The sequence below is a fragment of the Semicossyphus pulcher genome, unplaced genomic scaffold, assembly GCF_022749685.1.
Source record: "Semicossyphus pulcher isolate SPU_LCO1_2020_fin unplaced genomic scaffold, fSemPul1.0.p SCAF_13, whole genome shotgun sequence".
Lineage (NCBI taxonomy): Eukaryota > Metazoa > Chordata > Actinopteri > Labriformes > Labridae > Semicossyphus > Semicossyphus pulcher.
In genome coordinates this window covers 6,241,009-6,259,122 of record NW_027211637.1, presented here as the reverse complement: position 1 = coordinate 6,259,122, position 18,114 = coordinate 6,241,009, and positions in this window count along the sequence as shown.

Sequence of the window (18,114 nt, the reverse complement as noted above, 5' to 3'; positions counted from 1 at the left end):
ATGAGCCATGTGTATGTGGACTTTTGTCTCTCTCTATTCAACTTTGAACTTTAAAGTGATAATCTTGAAGATTTTCATTTAAATAAATGTTATGCCTGTTAAGTCACTTTTTATTACCGAAGGAGGTAACACAATGGTGATTGAGCCTATGGCCCACTGATGAATACCTTTGCATTTGCAGTATTACAGACTGGGTGTCTGCAGCGACATTTGTGGCGGCCAGTATGTGACGCGTTTTTCATCACCAAAATCATCAAAAAGAAAAAAATGTATCATCAAAAAGAAACAAATTGGACGCTCAGATGGAGGCCGTCAGCGAGGAAAATCAAGAGTTACAACCGGAGCCAACCGTGAATCCACACATGCAACACTGTCTGGATGTCTTGGAAGTGTGCTCCAGAAATGATCGTTTATCATCATAGGTGCCGCAAAATAGAACGAAACTTAGATCTTGTGACAAAACTATTGTGAGAAACATAATTCGTCAATTGCTCACCTGACAAAACATTTGTCCTCTTTAATTCAACTTTAAACTATACTTCCGTTGTTTTGTTGCACTTCCTGTGGTCTGACTGTGTTGAGCAGCATCTGGAACGGCCTGAGGAAGACCCTAAGGGATAGTGCTCTTTCTGTAAATCATAGCATAGTTAGAAGGAAAGAATTAGATATTTTGAAGAGCCGACTCTCTCCACTTCTGGCCTCAGCTTAGTGCAAGTGGAGCTGTGAGATATACAGAGGTGGTGGTGGGGGGGGGGGGCAATTGATAAGAGGCCAAAAGCGCATGGCGACAGTGATGCCATCTTAAAAATCTAAGATCTGGTGGCTGTATTTTATTTTTGTAAACATGATGACTGGTCTTTTGCATTTGACACAGCTGCTAAAAGTAGTGCCAGGTTCTATCTATATCGAGAGGCTGGATTGTGCTTTTGCAACCTTGGGGCTCGCCTGGCATCTGGCAGGGCTGGTGGCCCCAGGTCTTATCTTGCATTCGACATAATAATAATATTACAGCTGCAAGAAGTGTTGATTGGAGTACAAAGGGCTGGTTAAGTATTAGTCCCGTAATAATGGACCAAAATGACCCATGAATTTCACAATAATGTTTTAAGTGTCTTGTTTCCTGTTGGGTTTTGGTTCAGTTGGTTTCATGAGAATATGAGGAGCAGTGGATTGGCTGCTACCACCTGGGCAACTTCCATTTGCATAATTTTGGCAAAAATGTGAGTAAGAGCATGACTTATCTTCCTCCCTCTTATGTTCTTAAAGATGTTTTCACTAAGTTGCAGATGGCAGAACAAAGAGGTATGGTAATAATTACTGACATCTGGAAAAAACTGTCAGTATGTGCTATTTATATAATTCCATGGAAGGCCCGCTCCTCTGTCCTTGGGAATTAAGAGTTAAAGTCAAATAACAAGCAGATGGTGACCAAGAAGCTTTCACCATCTGCTCGGGTCTGTGCAGAATTCTAAGTGGTCAAGAAGTAGTCTTGACTGTTCAGCCCGAGTGAGAGAAAAACAAGAATTGAAGATAGGACATTGATTGGGTTCTGTTAAGGCCAGTTCAGATCAATGATTTGCAACGAGACAGGATGCAACAAGAAAAAGAAAAAGAATCCCTCGACATCTGATCGTAAGCGCTCTAAAACTGGGCCGTTCACATCAAAGCAACGCAACGCAGCTGACCGTCTCCATAGCAATGATGCACTGACATACCCCACTACTTCTGCATTAATACTATAACGTTAGTTAATACTATAACGTTACTATTAGGCCTAGGTTACATGATTAACTTGCTGGATTTCTGTTATCGTTATAAAAAGAAGTGGATGACAGTGACAGTGACAGTGACATGCTCACAATGTTAGCTGTAACACTGATTAATAAACGTTGAAGACAGAGAGTTTGGAAAGAGAAGATCTGGAGCTATCTTTGGCTACTGCAGCGCCAGAGACAGCGTGCCTACGCTAACTTTAGCTTTTTCCTGATTGGCTGAAATGAAATAGGTACATCATTCAGTTCTTTGGAGATTTGACAAGTCAACTCCACCCAGCGGCTACAGACGCTCTGCAACTAACCAGTTCACACCGCTGCATATTTCTCTGCAACATTCTGAAACTGTTTTGTTGCGTTGCAAATCATTGATCTGAACTCATTGATCTGAACTGGCCTTTAAAGGAAAGGTTGTGTTTTGTTTTTTTTAACCCTTAATCATTTTCAGTATTTATTCCTTTTAATATAAAATCAACTTTCATCCCTAAAATAAATAATGGTATAATATACTGTACAGCATAATAATGTATGTTTTATTGTAATTTTACTCTTTACTTCAGTGATTTGAAAGAGGCCTACTTTGGTAAATATAGCCTACTTATTATACAGTATTTTACAATTGACATAAAATATTGATGTCAGGATAAAGGGAATTATTATGCCTTTAGTTGAGAGTGAGGACAGTTGATAGTGTCCGAAACAGGAAGAGAGAGTGGGGATAACATGCGGCAAAGGGCAGAGGGTGGAGGTCGAGCTCAACCGGCGCCCTAAAGCTGTATTTCTGATCATGGTATTACTTTCTTATCACCTCCTCATATATGTGAGTAATAACTATTGGTAAACAATACTGACTCGGTCTCATTATATGCTATCAGCTGTATTAATTAAAGTCACTGTTTGTGTTGCAGGTAATAAAAGTGTAAACCTCCTGGAAACCACTGCTTCTCTCTAACCCTCTTTTTAAATGCACTCTAACAGCCATGAGCACAGAGGAGACCAGGCTGTGGGACTATCTCTTTTTCACTTTCTTTCTCTCTTCGTGTTTTTCTCCCCCCCTTGCCCTCTCCTTCAGTACAGAGGCTCCTCTGTGCTGGCTCATAGGCCATCCTGGGACCTCTCTCTCTCTCCCTTGGCCTCATTGACATTTTGGATCTGAATCTTCATCCTCCAGGAGATCCAGACTCTTTTGTCTCTTTCTCTCTCTTTCTCTCTCTGAGTGATGTCCCTGAGTTTCCTCTCGAGTGTATGTGTTCTCTGTCCTGTTTCCAGGTCTCTGTAGTTGAGAGGGGATTTTGCACGATCCTTCCTCTCTAGCTCTTCCCAAGCTTTCTTTCTGTTTTTACTAGCTGATGTTTCCTTTGGGGGTTGCAGAGTTTTTAATTTTTCAGATTGTATGTCTAAGGCAGCATTAAAAAAACAACTGAAGTTAAAAGCACTGCAGCTGTTATAACTTACCAGAGTGCTGAAATCCTGCCCCATAGTATTATAAACTGCTGTGCAGTACTTTAGCGTCTAATAGGCCTTAAAATTTGTGGAAAAGAACTTCCTTGATTGTCTCTCGCCCTGAAGCAGTACATCCCAACTGAAGCAGCATAAATCAATACAAACTAAAGCAGAATAGCTTTAGCAGAATACCAGCCTGGCTCTATTGTTCACTCCTCTTTTTGTACCATTGTGGTTCAGTGTGATATGCAGCTGACAGAACTCTTCGAGGAAAAGTCAGGGAACAAAGCGTAGAGTCATGTTGCTAGCAACAATAAGTGAAATCTGCACGTTTGGCTTTGGCAGCAAAAATCAACAGATGTCGAATTGGAAAAAAAAGCACTAATTAGAGCACGACAGCACATAATTTCTGACAGAACACAATGCTCCAGTGATCATTAGTTTAAAATACTGAGACTTGTCCAAAGTCAGGTCGGAGGTTTTATGTGTCTGTGCTGGAAGCAGCCTCGGCAGGAGGATGTTTTATAGTTCTCTGTCCATGGATCCTTTTGTACACGACATCTCAGGAACGCCTGGAGGAAATAACTTCTAATTTGGCACAAAGTCCACTTGAAGGCGAGGATGAAATGTTTAGTATGTGGTGGTCAAAGATCAAGGTCACTGTGAGCTTACTTCATCCCATTTTCGTGAACACAATCTCTCAGCAACTCTGAGAGCGTATTTTATTACATTTGGCACCAACTTCCACCTGGAGGCAAGCATGAAGTGATTTGAATCTGGAATTCAGGGGTAAAAAGTGAAGGTTGGTATGACTTGGAACCAGGGAATGCCTTTTAAATATGCTAATTATGATACATTTAACACAAATGTCAGATTAAATTGAATTAAGCGAGGACATGTTTTACTTAAAAGGCCAACAATACTGTGACATCATAGTGTCACATAATGTCCTGGAAAACACTTTTCTGGCTGTTTTTCCTTCAACATTTGAATGTCCAATATTTGTTTAATCATCAACTTGGACTGATAAGTTGTGGAGGTCAAAAGTCAAAGGTAAAGAGAAACCTCACATCCATTCTAGTCTTGTGAATACTATAGCCGTGTCCCAATCCAGGGGCAGCATACATCAAAGGAGGCAGTCTGTGAAGGCACCGTCATTTGTAGCCTCTGTAGAGCGCTACAGCCAAACTGAAATGAGGAGGATTTCCTGTTTGTGTCACCAGCTGCTCCCGCCCTCACCAAACGCCACTGCTGTCGCCTAGCAACAGGTAGTTAGCAGGCTAACTAGCTAGCATAACTAACGTCACGTAACTTAACCTATTATTTTAAAGATAATTTGTTTCAAGGGCCCTTTTGTTTTATTAACATCTGTATCGGCAGCTATTCGATTGAGTTGAAACCAAAAACTTTTACATTTAAAGTGTATTCCTCAGCTGCGTAAGAGTCCGCCATCTCGTTTGAATTGGTATGCAATGAATCTTGGGATACGCTTGGCTGCGAAGTTTGTCGGCAGCATCTGGAGGAGCCTTCAAATTGCGTCAGCCTTCGTCGCGTCGCTGTGACGCAAATCTGCCCTTCGAAGGACACAGCTAATATCTCAGTAATGCCTGGAGGGCATAACTTCTAATTCTAATTGCTTTTACAGGATAAATATAAACCATGATTTTACCTCCAATACATGACACATACTGTTTATTATCAAGCTAACATAAAAACAAACCAATGCTTTTTAGAAGGTAAAGTTGATTCAGACTTTAGTTAAGTTGAAATCTACACTGTTTATTCTTTGAAGTTAGGGGAACTGGAGTCTATTACAGAGCATACACAACATTTACCATGCGTCCAGTGTTTTACAGGGTAAATACATACAGACAGTCATAAATAAATGTCCTTGTACTATAGAATGAAACATAGCACCCACAGACCAGAAGATACAAGCAAAAACCAGAAACAGAAAGAACCAGCGGAGGCCTGAACCTTTTTGTCTCTGATGCATTTCAGTTCATAAAACACTTTATGTGAGCCCGGTGTCACGGTATTACCTGGATGCACGTGGTTTACGATGGCCTCACTCCTGTAAAGTAACATTTAAAAGAATAATCCATTGATGGCTGGAGCCAATCTTCACAGGACAGTTTAGTACCTGGCAGAAGCTTAATTTAACAGTCTAACTGTAAAATGAACCAAATGAGCGAAAAGTTCCCCTCTCCTTGTCGTCCACCTTCAGCAGAGAGCAGAAGTTTTCTGTGTTTTCTGGCAGCTACACCGCCCATGTGTCCCTCTGAATTTAGGATATATACATTTGATTTATTGAATTCACTCTACCAGAGATGCACATTATGGGTAAGTCTGCATACTTTGCATTGTTCTGTGTAATTGCTTTAGCTAAAATTGAGAAATCCCATTTGACAGACATCTGTTTTCTGTCTGCTGTTGCCAATATTGATCATAAATCCATTTGCTCTTTGCTTTTTATTTGCATTTTGTCAATCTCGCCGGGTCATTTCCAGAAATAGTTTTCATCAACCGCCTGAATGGGGTGTCTGTCACTCTGTCTGGGTAAATGTCAGTGAAATGCCAAATTTCAGAGATATTTTTTGGGGCTTTGTGACATCGAATACAAAAGATTTTGATTAACTTCTAGTGAGTGAATTACATCAGTTTCTGGCAGGAAAGGTATGGCAGATGTGCAACTTACAAGTTGGCTATCGTGGAAGGAATTTAGGAGTTGATTATAGGAGCATAATAGCTCAGACTATAATTTAATGACATTCATACCATGTCTAAGTGTCAAATAAAGCAAAATGGATTCAGTGAGATGATGATATGCTAATGCACATTTAATATCAGCCGCACAGGGATTGAAATAAACAGTCTACATCATAAAGGCTATAAAAAACAACTGCATCATCATCTCCATCTTTGTGGATTTATGTTATGCTTAAACAATCAAATGATGATCCCAATTTTAAAAACACAGCATCAGATTGTCTTTAAACCCGCTAAGCCGGCCACGTATGCTTTGAGCTTTAAGCTTTTTTGAACAAGATGTGGCAGATTGACGGCTTCAGCTGCTCCTGATCCCACTACACACATCTCCCCATTTCAAGCTGAGTTTGGCAGCGGGAATAAAAGCTATAAATGTGAAAATGTAATAAGATGTCATAGCCTGGTTGTATCTTTTAAGGATTGCAGCTCATTTTATGTCTGGAAAATGATCTTTAATGCCGCCCACAAGATGGAGCTAACGTCTAGCAGAGAGCTGAATGCTGCATCTGAGTGGTGCATTCAGGCCATTTAATCAGATCAGTGACCGGTGCAGCTTTGTTTAGACGTAGATGTGTGCACTGTTTAAATCTGTTTACATGTTAACTGCTTAAAAATAGAATACAATAACAGTCATCTCTGGGCTTTTATTTTGTAAGGCATGAGTCATATAGTAGCAATACAGTGAGTGCTTTTCTCCTTGAATTTTATTTGAGGTTTATGTCTTAGCTGCTCCGTTCTTTTAAGCTAATGCTAACTAACAAGTGCTATTTATTATACATGTTGAATCAGAGATGTAAAATGCATCACTTCCTGTGTGCAGGACGAGTATTCCCAGGAAAAATCCTCCAGACCCCGGCTGCGAAGAAAAGCAGAGCCTTCGTCGGTTGAGTCATTACTCTGCTTTAAAAACTGGCAACGGAAACAAAGAGACTGAATGAGATAGTAGTAGATGACACATTTATTTATGTGAACATGTCACAGAGTATTATTTTGAAAAGTAAAAGCCTCTGAGCAGTACATTGCATCAGCTTCCTTCACACAACTTGGATTGGTAGATAATAAAATATCATGGCATGTCCTCTATACTTGCTTGCATTGCAGATACAACTTGCGTGACTGGTGGCGTATGAGTGACTCAAGACAGAGTCAGACACATGTATACATTTGCATCACCGCAAACACTAACGCAAACACGCAATAACAGTCATACAGTTGTGCAGACGCACGATCTGAGCCTGTGTGTCTGTGCTTTCCCGCATCATTTGTGCTTCAACCCATCTGCCAAAATCCTCTTAGGCAAAATCTGACTTGACATTTTGCAACACTGAATCAGCAGAGAAAGTAGGCTAGCACGTAGACGGATCGTGCTAGAGAGACGTAGGAAGTAAGAGAGAGAGAGAGACGGCGAAAGCAGCTTGTTCCACAAAAGGCCACGGGTTGAGGAAGACATCTATTTGCCCCCTGTGCCACCGGAGTGCACGATGGCATTAACCTAATGAGTCTTTACATAGTAATTAAAGGTTCCCCACTGAATGATACTCTGTGTCGTTCTGTACCGAAGGAGAATTAATTATTAGTATCAATCAATGATGTTATCTGTGGGTGTTACTTGGTTAAGAAGGGGAGACGGGCAGACAGTGGCATTTAGCTGTGATTAATGAAGTGACCTTCCCTGCAGCCTTGGCTGAGATCTAGAAAAATCTATTCCATTTCAAAGTGACCTCCGGGGGGGTGGGGGGGGGGCATGGCTGTTTGGAACGCCCATACACTCAGCATCCAAATGCAACTTAACACACACACATGCACACACGCGACCTTCAACATAAGGCCCGGCCAGTGGTGCAGATGCAGAACTTTGGACGTTAATGTCAGAGGAAGTCAAATCAGAGGCTCCTCACAGTCAGTCGCTCTCGACCTCGGCTAATTCTGAAATACGAGTGAAGATTTCCCTCATTGTAGCTAATTTTGTGACCTGATATAACTCCTCAAAGCTTCAGCGTAACATCCACCAACATGCTAATGTGATGGTGGCAGAAGCGGTGATGATAATGATATTAATGGGTGCCCAAAGACTTCTCGGATGAAATTTCCATATTTCGTCCCATGGGCATCAGTGGGTAGAGCATGGCATTAACATTTTTATATTGGGACCATTCCCACTAGAACAGGTCAAGCCAAGCATGGAGGCTGTATTCATTCTTCACACTGGAGAGGAGGAGGGGGAAACTGTTTCCACATGCAAGGGTTCACAAAACGAACATGGGATTGATGTGCAAAAAGAAAATATACAGGACTATAGATTTACACTGTGAGAAAGACAAAAAAGAATTAGCTCTTATTCGATGCAATTTTAGTCAACATGAGATTAAAGTGCATCTAGAGTCTGTAAAGTTTGTTCTAATACTTCAGTTGGAACAAAGCAGACAAATACAGGAGATAATGAGGTGTGTATTAGACTTTTGCTCTCACTGGGCTTTATTTTCTTTTAGCAACAAAACCCCTTGAATTGTACTGCAGAGCTGTTTGGAGAAAATAGCTGGTTATTTTACGCTTTTACTTTATGCTTTGAACTGTACCAAGATGATAGTTAGAGAGAAGCTCAGATAGAAGTTTGGAGTTGGTCGCTGTGTTCAGTGACCCAGAAGAACTGAACTGATACAGCTACGGCATGAGTAGATAAAGATAATGACTGCAGAGCTCAGATATAAATGGTATATCTATATCTGTATCTATGGTAGAGCTGTTCTCAGATGTGGAGCTCCTCTCCTCCGGCCAAAACTGAAGTGAAACACAACTTAATAAAAACAGTAAAAGCTGAACTAGATGGTGGATCTATATATTCCTTTTATATATTTGTGTTGAACCTTTGCAGTAACTCTGTCACAGAAGACATTTTAACATGTGGCATTACAAAAACATGTGTAAAATGAGACTTTGATAGCCGTTAGTTTCCCTTTATCTTATGATCTTATATTTATTAAAGTTCTGTGTGGTGACCATCAAAGAAAGGTAGGCTTTAAATGTTTACTTACTTATTGTTGCTGCTGGATCACATGGCTGTATTCTCATGCGTAATGGAGACTGGACAGTGTATTAATATCTGTGGGCACAATTGTCAGTGCCACAGGTAGTTATGTTTGAGTCCGGTAATTAATTTACCTCTTATTTGCTTGTGTGTGAGTGTATCTCGGTTTCTGCTCTATTATAAAGAGCGTGCGTCAGAATTAGCGTGCAGTATGGAGACCTTTGTGTCGGTCTCAGTAGTTTTGGTCCATGCGCGGCTGGAGCAGGAATCTCCCTGAGGTGAAGCAGGTGTGTGTGGAGGAGAGCTTGTCCGCGTCTTCCTGCACTTCTCAGCAGATCGGTGACAAACCGAAAGCAGTATCATGATTTAAGGAGACGAGAGAAACCAAAGCTTGCAGTCTGTCCCTTAAACAATGTTTTTTAACTGTATCTGCACACTGCTTTTTCCTTATTAGCAGAAGCGCTGCTGTGCGTCCCCGTGTGAGTGACAAGCAGAGACTCGTGTTGTGAACTCTTTGATGTTTGTTCATAATGCGCCCTCTAAATAGCAAAGACAGAACGCGGCATAGACTTAAGACCAGGTTTTTTTTTTGGTCTAAGGCACAGTTGCTTTCTGCGTCCTCAAGATAGCAATGCACCCCCCCGTTTGCCTGACCACACCTCATTTCAAAACCAACACGGCCATGACAGCTAACGGTGGCGCAAGATCACTTGCTAGTTACACAACTTGGGCGCTGGGCGTGAAAATGACGACTGCGCCAGCTGGAAGATAGATGACACTTAAATAACATAAGTCACCATAAATCATAAATCACACAGAGAGGCAGATTATTTGTCTGATATGTGCATTCAAAAATCCCCAAAAGGCTCCAGCAAAACAAACACAGCCGAGAGGTGAAGTTCAGTGACCGTGTGTCTGTGGTGACGTAAAGCAGGCAGCCAGCATCCACCTGTCACTCAAGTGACCACGCCCCTATAATTTAGGGCGATATATAATTAAAACGGTGAGTTATATAAAAACTTACCTCCCATACAGTTATGTTGAATAGTAAAATTAGCTTTTTATATCAAAACCGTTTTTTGTACCAGGCTGTCAACATGTTTACTTCTGCTGTAAAAATGATCATTTTTCCATCTGCTGCTATCTGAACTAGTTTTCAACACCGGCGGTTGCCGCTAGGTTTTGACCTTAGCCTGATTCTTGACTTTTCCTTTCGCCGGCCCCTTTGGATTATTTTGCCTTCTGATTACTGGTGTATCTTACCAGGACTGGACATTAAAACTCTGCCGGTTTTCATCTTACTCCGTGTGAGTCGTGCATTTTTGGAGTCATCATTTGTCATGCTGGCCCATTTGGTGCCCTCAGATGCCGTCCTGTTAACTATGAACGACACATGAATGCCCCATTTTATGATCTTAAACTCAAAAGTGGACATTTTCAAAGAAGCTTCCATGAGTTGAAACGTGTTTGCTGATATTTTCAGAAACTGCTTTGGAAGTTAATCTCTCTTTGCACGGTAAGCTTTCCTTGTAACTGTGTAATATATCTGAGTAAAATGATGCTTCCCACCGCCTCATGTTTTCCCCTGTTATTATGCCTTTGAATTCCCTGCATTACTTCACCAGCTCGCTCTTTTTGGTGTCCATTTTCTGTTGCCTAGCAGCTTTCTGAGGCCTGGATGGAAAGAAAAAACCAAAGCACAGAACAAGAACATGCTGATTTATGTTCCATTCAGGCACAAACTGATGGCTTTTCTTCAGCTGTGCGTGTGAAGGCTCCTCAAACTCAATTAGATAATCTAAGTTTTGGACATTTGAATACAGCTGCTGTTATCATGTTTTTTCAGCCATTGGGAGGCAGTTAAAGACGTGTAAAACACAATATCTGATATTTAACCTTATTAAGTTCATAAGGAGAACATGTTTTAAAGCAATTTTCTTATTTCAAATACAGCAGACATTATCACAACATTAACATTCAGTTTGTGTTTCTGACCACCTGAAGAATGTAAGTCCAATATTAACTCTTCTTTTAGGTGTATTTTTGGTTTCCATCATCTCCTGAGGGAAACCTCTGCAGCTGCTAAATGCTCCACTATGTTCACCAGCTAGTTGTCTGTGTGCAGTTTAAAACTGGTAGGTAGTTTAAAGCGGGTAGTAGGTAGTTATGGTGAGGTTGATGAGAGCAGAAATGCAGGAAACCAAAACGACAAGCAAAAAGAGGCTAAAATAAGTCTAAGAGGGACTGTAGATTTAAATTGTTTGTGTCTTTATCACAACGAGCAGGCCTCTGCATAATGCTCGCTGACATAGGATTCATTTTTGATAGAAATACATTGACTACTGCTACTTTAAATCTCTTACTTTGGGTGATTTTAGACATTCTGTTTACTTGGAGATGACCTGCAGGTAGCAGGGAACAATGGGGCTGTCAAGTTTGAACTTGGCCATGCCGACAGCTGTCATGGCGGATCAATCATCTTTGATGATCAGGACTGAGATCATTTTACAATCCCGAATATGTCCTTTCCATTCAGACGGCCACCTGGCTCTCCTTCCGTCTCACCCAGCATCAGGTCGGCGAAGATCATCTCCTAATGAGGACGAAGGGGAAAAACTGTTAGTTAAAATAACTCTCCCAGCCCTGCAGATGCTCCGTTTGTTTTGTTACAGATTAGAACTTGTGGTAACAGATGGGTAATACACGCACATGCACACTAACAACGCCAGAATATCTTACACACTAGCGCACGTCTAAACACAGATTACCTTCTCGTATGATGCTGGTGTGCTGCCCAGACGATGACAGCTCCTCATACAGTACAGGAAGTCCCTGCGGTGCCACTTTAGCGAGCGTCACAGGCCTGCAAGTTAGTGTGCCATGTTTCATCTCACCCCCTCATTAATGATGCTCCCTGGCCAGCACATGACAGACCTCAGCTCTCCCGCTGTTTGTCTGCTGGCTGCCTCCGTAGCAAAGCTGGCCAGTGCTAATAGTATACACGCCATGTAATTGCTGCATTTTCGGAGCGTACGACAATAATGGGCTATAGGAGGCTGTTACCGAGTTGACCCTCAGCATAATGACCCACTCAGTCCTTATCAAGTATTCAGGACATTGACTTTTCATTCATGAGTGTGAGACTGAGGAAAAAGGAGGCAATAATGAGCATTAGCCAGGCTAGTATATTCATTTGTGTGTGTGATGATCCAAACAGTCAGAGGTTACGGAGCCATGTGAGTGAGAGGATATAATAAGTAAGTCTGCAAAATGTATCTCTGTCTACAGATTCAATGCGGCTTAAATGGTGGTTTTATTGCAGCAACAGTGGAACAGTGTGGTGTTATTAGACGACTCTAAGGAGGGAAGTGCAGCTCGTGCTGATCAATAAAATTTTACAATCCACCCTAAATTGCTCCAGTGGCCAATGAAGTGAAGTTAAAATGGAGTATTAGGTTGTCTTCTCCACTTAGCTCCCATCAGGAGAGCAGCAGCAGAGTTGTGGACTAACTGTAATCTGGACATAATCTGCTTGGTTGGACAGCTTTCCAAGGAGGCGTAATGAAGGAGAACCACGGGTTGCAGTTTTAGCTGCGAGTCAAAGGCAGAAAATCTCCAACAGAAAATACAACATAACAGCCTTAACATTTGATTTTGTGCACTAAGCTTAAGCCTAATAGGAAATTCTGGCTTTTTTCAGGCATTAGGAATGTGAGGCTAACTGTGCTTTTGTTATACCTGTATCAGCAGTATAACTCGAGCACTAACCCAAAGTTGCAAAAAAGAAAACAGTTAAGCCAGACGGTTTGAACAACTTTATTTGGAGATAAAATTAAAAGTGAAAGCACCAAAAATATCTGTAAAAGTTCCTTATTGCACAGGAAACTATGTCGATAACTACGGCAAGTATAGAATGTCAAAGTTGAAACAGGAAGTCTGTATGTAAACTGCATGGATGTATTATGAAGACAAGGATAAGGTGTCCTCATTACACCTTGCTTCCAATTTTCCCTAGTGGCCACTCTAGATATTGCAGCAACAAAATGTCTTTTCCCGGAGGCCACCATATTTAGTAAATATCTTATTTTTTGCCAGAGGATAGTGTTGGCAACAGGGGAAGTCAGAATGGGGGACAACACGCGGCAAGCGGCCGAGGGTGGAGTTGAGCCGATTTAGCTGCTGAGCTAAATTGTTGCCCAAGAAGCATCTTTAAAACTGTTGCTTGGACAGAATGCAAACAAGGTCAATCACAATTCTATCTTTTTGAATTGAATGAGTTATGATCCATGGAGGTTTTATATTTGTAACACTTTTCTTAAAGTAATAATCTAAAAAAGATTTTCATTTAAGTCACGATCTATCGCCGAATGAGGTAACACAATGGTGATTGAGCCGATGGCCCACTGATGAAAGCCTTTGCATTTGCAGCATTACAGACAAGGTGTCTGTGGTGACTTTCCTGGAAACAATCACAAGCGGCGCCCAGTTAGTGACGCGTTTTCCGTCACCCTGCAGTAGTTGGTCTGCCAGAGAGGGTAGGCGGAGCTAAGCGGCTGCTTTTCCGCTCTCTGCAAGTGTTGCAAGTAAACAGTAATCTACTATGGCTGAACAGACAAAGAAAAGATGTATGACTACAGATACAACTTCAAAAATAAGTGAAAATCCAAAGAAAAAGAAACAAACTCGACGCTCAGATGAAGGCAAACAGTCTAAAAAGGAAAGCGACCGTCAGCCAGGAAAATCAAGAGTTACAACCGGAGCCAGCCGTGGACGTCACACGCGCAACACTGTCTGGATATCTGGGAAGTGTGCTCCCACAATTACCGTTTATTGCCATAGGTGGCGCCAAAGAGAACGAAACTGAGATCTTCGAGATTATCACTTCAAGACAAGATCTTTAAAACATGTGATGTCATTATACAGTGTCTATGGCCTGAGCAGAAACTTGTCGGCGGTGCTAGCAGAAGAAACACTGCACACATTGAGTTGGTCATATACCGTGGAAGTATGGAAGCTATCTCTTTGGCATATACGTCAGGGGAGCAGCGATTCTTATTGGACTGAATATTGGCCATCTTTGGATCCAGGACTAAATGACCTCTATGATAGACAGTGATTGATGTCTGTATTATAGTTAATATTTTACAGTTCAGTCAGACAACTCACGTTTGAAATAGTTTGAAATGTTTATTGCAGCAGCAGAACAGAGCTTGTGTTTGGCGTCTTGACTCTGACCTCATCACTCCTCGCAGATTTGTTTTACATGCAGAAACTTGAGGAGTGATGAGATCATAAAACCCCCTAGCCGGAGCCTGCAGGTGGATGCTAGGGTGGTGCTGGGGCTGCAAGTATGGGCGCAGTAGTGGTGCAGGGCAGCGGTGGCAAGGTCAGAGCAGAGGGAGAGACTGGAAATCTAGGAGCTTACATAAAGCGCCAAGTAGGGAGGAAATGTTTGTCAGGTGATGTTGGAGAATGACGCCTTTGTTTTTCATTTCCTTAGATGTTAAGTATCATTCAAAACATTTCGGCAGTGTTGTCAAATCTCAGCAATAAACTTGCAAAAGTAGACGCTTGTTTCTCATTATGGCTCATTTTAATGATCTCATTTCCATTCATTACAAGAGACACCATCAGCGACAGAACAAGATCGTATCTGCCAAGCTGTATGGTGTTTCTGTCAACAGTCCTGTCCTTGTTATGCGATCCTATTGTCTCCGCAACTGTTGTTTTCTACAGTTAGAGAATATCAGACAGCCGGGCTAGAGCGACCAATAATAACCATCATTTCAGATTCATCCATAATCATCCACTATAAATCCTTTATAATGTTCTGAAAAAGGTCTAAGCTTGCTAATTGCTGTTATAGATAAAGTATCTCTGAGGCTCAGAGACAGTTGCATTCTGGCATTATCAGCAAATCAGTGACAATACCCAATTATTAAAGAATAATGTATACAGAAAAGAGCCAGAGTGGACCTCCCGGGAACACTACAATACTACACAATCAATATATATAAAGTTATCGTACAGCAGAGGAGCCGTTGTTTATTCATTTATAACAAAAGTCTTCTGGGTTTGAGGCTTTCCAGATATCTGTTTTCATTTGTTTCCAGGAACTTGTCGTGCCTCGCGAGAGCATCAGTAAATGATCAATCTGATTAAAAAATGAACACTTAAATTAGTCATGAGATTGTAACAGCTGTACGGCCGTAAACTCATTTGGTCTCCTCACCGACAAAAGGCTCATTATTCTGAAAAGTCTGCATTCAACTTCAGAGCAGGAGGAGTTTTTACAAGCAGCTGGGACAAATAGTAACACAAAACCCTGTGTGTGTGTGTGTGTGTGTGTGTTTAGTTCATTGTATATGTCTGAACTTGGCCCATTATCGCAGATGTTTTGCAAATGTTGCGACCTACAGTTTTGTCTTAATTCTAAACGGAAAAACAAATGATTTCTGTTGGAGAAGCTCGTGGAAACATCACAAAGACTTGCAGCATTGAAGAAACATTCTTTATACACATCAAATAGTACTCAGAGTCTGTCAGTTAACTGTCTTTTATTGAAATGTTTGTATGAGCTACTCAGAGTCTATCACATAACAGATACATGCGGTTTGACTTTTAGCCCGAATTATCAACTTGTTACACGATATTTCCTTCTTCAGTCTGATATTTCCTCCATTCAAATAGATTTCTGTCGAGCAGGAGGTCCAACTTACTCTCACCAATCACTAGAGACAAATATAAACGCCTGAATCTAAAATATTTAATGTGGAAACTGATGCATGGCAATGTCAACTAAAAAACTACAATGTTAAGTGTTGTTGCCTGACAACAAATAACTGCATTAAAAGATGGACGACACATCTCTGACTCTTCTCAATGTACAAAAATGAAGCCGAAACACCCCCTGTGCTGCCATCTTGAGTCTGCGCTGGTAGAGCCGAAGTGTCCCACATTTAACTTACTGGCAAAACAGCAAAGGTCCCTCACTTTGGCACAGTTAACAGCAGAACGGCTTCTTGTGTTAATCTGAAGCAGATACGGAAAGTTAAGTGACTGTAGTGATCGTTTTGCCTCCTCTTCTTTGCTAATCCGGAACAGATCCACTGCAAGAACCGGATTTGTCAACAGAGCTGTTAATCATGACGTTACAACTGCACTAAACTTCTCCAAAAAAATGAACATGTGGATGTAAATCAGCATGATAAGAACTAACTATAATGACAGAAACCATGTTTGAGAAGCATGAATTTGACGTGAATTTTGATTTTATAGTTTGAATCATGTCCCATCTGTTAACATGGAGGAGGCGGACTTTATGACCCATACTGCAGCCAGCCACCAGGGGGCGATAGAGAGGTTTTGGCTTCACTCTTGGGGAGCTGTCATGTCGTCCATCTTTTTATACAGACTATAATGATTGGCTTATTATTAGTCACCTCGCTGCCCTCAATGGCTCGTGGTTTTGTGACTGTCAGAAAGATGACAGATGAATTAGTCTAGTTGATGAAGTTGGCGGTCTCAAAGGTCTGGACATGGGCAATAATTCTGATGAATTACATGTATGGATTGCTTTAAACATGATGTCAATATTATACAACATCCTAATTCCACTGGCAATCATGACCTTTTTAAATTTGATTTGAAATAATCAGGCATTCCTTACCCGAAGTCATATTCAGCAGTGGCTGAAACACCTGATACCTGGTATAAAAATGAAAGCGTATGGGGCAGAAAAATCACACACATATAGTAAGGAAGATATAAATAGATGGCTGTATAGGTGACTCTGTTTGATTGAAGCACTTGAAGATCTCAAGCACTGGCAACCACATCTGTCCCTGACATGTGCTTCTGTGCTGGGGGAGAGCTTTGCATGTTGACTGAGTCAAATCCTCCAGTGAGGAAGACGTCCACCTTTGCAGCTAACAGCAGTATACCTGGAACTCATGGGTCCATTTTAATACTGGTGGGTTTTTTTTAATTCCCGTGGCTAAGTGGGCGCTCACTCCACGATTGATGGATGTGTTATTAAAGGCACTTAAATTACATGGTTTAAAACGGGGACAGAAAGCCTTTATGTGATCTCCATATGTTCACCGTTAAAAGTTCATTCAGCCTTTTAACATAACTGACAGTCATTCAGAGGGATGTGGGGGAAGCAGAAGAATAATAATAAGACGAGGCAGGTCGAAGAACATGTATATGGAACAAAGAGAATTACCACAATGAGTCACAAAATCACCCCCAGCACATTATAAACCGCACAGATTGATGAGTCACATAACTGTACAGTAAATGTTGAATTTTCCTTCCCCTCAGTCTGCATTTGCACGACGATAGAGCCCATTAGCTCTCATTATGCTTGTTGATTGAGTTTACCAACAATAAAGCGTGTAGGCTTTCTCTTTCCTAAATTGAAACTTGATTAAGAGAAACCAATGACTTGTAACATCTTTCTACTCCAAATACTTCATTTGTCATCTCGGTAAGTGGTGTTGCAAATACATTAGAGGCACTGTATCCAAGACTTCTGCAGAAAAATCTGGCTGTTCATAACTGGCAAGCATAAAAGAGGCATCATTCTCCACCCAGTTTGCATCCAGAATCACAGCCATTGCTCTGAAAACATGGTGCAGTGCTATAATTAGTATAGAAACTGTAAGTGGTGAGTGGGCAGCCTGTGTGTTGGAGAGCATATGTCACAGTGTGTTAGCGTCCAGGCTAAAACGTGTTACTTACGCCTGTCATGGCCGCCCTGGCTGCCTGTCAGACCAGCCATGAGGTGACAGTGATGCGTCTTGTCTGTCTGGTTCAACGGCCCAGAAGACCTGTCACCTGTCAACACACACACACGCACCCACACACACATGCCTATTCCCCCTCACACAGAAACAGCAGACACGCTAACGCCACATGAGCTAGTAAAATTCAAATGTGTTAGCATGGAGCCTCCCATCACCTGACAGAATGTATGCCACACTGTTATAATGTGTATTGACACTTCACCTGTGCCTCAAGCTTCACTCAATTCTCACCTGCTCCACTTTGATTCTGCGGATTGCCTCCTCTGGGCTTCACATGTTCCAAAACTACATGGCA